The sequence below is a fragment of the Brassica oleracea genome, unplaced genomic scaffold (genome assembly GCF_000695525.1).
Source record: "Brassica oleracea var. oleracea cultivar TO1000 unplaced genomic scaffold, BOL UnpScaffold09551, whole genome shotgun sequence".
Taxonomy (NCBI): Eukaryota; Viridiplantae; Streptophyta; class Magnoliopsida; order Brassicales; family Brassicaceae; genus Brassica; species Brassica oleracea.
Window position 1 is genome coordinate 1 of NW_013626072.1, and position 587 is coordinate 587.

At 34.6% G+C, this 587-nt stretch overlaps 1 long non-coding RNA gene across 1 annotated transcript; it reads right to left on the reverse strand.

Annotated features, from left to right (window-relative positions):
• Window positions 1-20: 20 nt before the first annotated feature.
• Window positions 21-581, reverse strand: LOC106322196. The gene is made up of 2 exons (XR_001266282.1): window positions 484-581; window positions 21-208 (listed from the first exon to the last, which is right to left on the reverse strand). It is a non-coding gene; the product is annotated as an uncharacterized LOC106322196 (long non-coding RNA).
• Between the last annotated feature and the right edge of the window lie 6 nt (window positions 582-587).

Consider the following 587-nt stretch of genomic DNA (forward strand, 5'->3'; position numbering starts at 1 on the left):
TATAAGAAACCACAGTGAAGTGAAGTGAGCGTCCCTGCTGTTTTGTTGTGTTTTGGATGGCTTGGAAAGGAAACAACATGTGGATTTGTTCTGTTTTGTAACAATAAGATCTTATCCGTAATGAAGGTAAAAGTCCCAAATAACTTATCTGTTAGGCTCTCTGTTGCAACCCTGTTATACTATATGTCCAATGTTCTTCACATGCTTCCTTTTAACATGAAAACAAACATATCTTGATCTTCATCACATGAGCCATCAAGAGGATGATTCAAGGAAGAAGAACAGACATTTCCTGATTATTTCATAACATTAACCAATTGATAACTTATCTAGAAAAACACACATTATTTATGAAATATTAATCATCATTTTACAAGAAAAAGAAACGCTATGGAAGATGACAAAGCGGTTGATGATAAAACATGAGTTTCTAAGGTTACCAATATTGTTTCTGTAATGTGTGTCGCACAAAACGTAAGATACATGAGGGAATTTTGCTTGGTAAAACATAAAACACTGAACTTGGTCTAGCAGTTTCACCTTCAGAGAGATTGAAGGACTAGACTAGTTCAACGAGTAAAGGCATA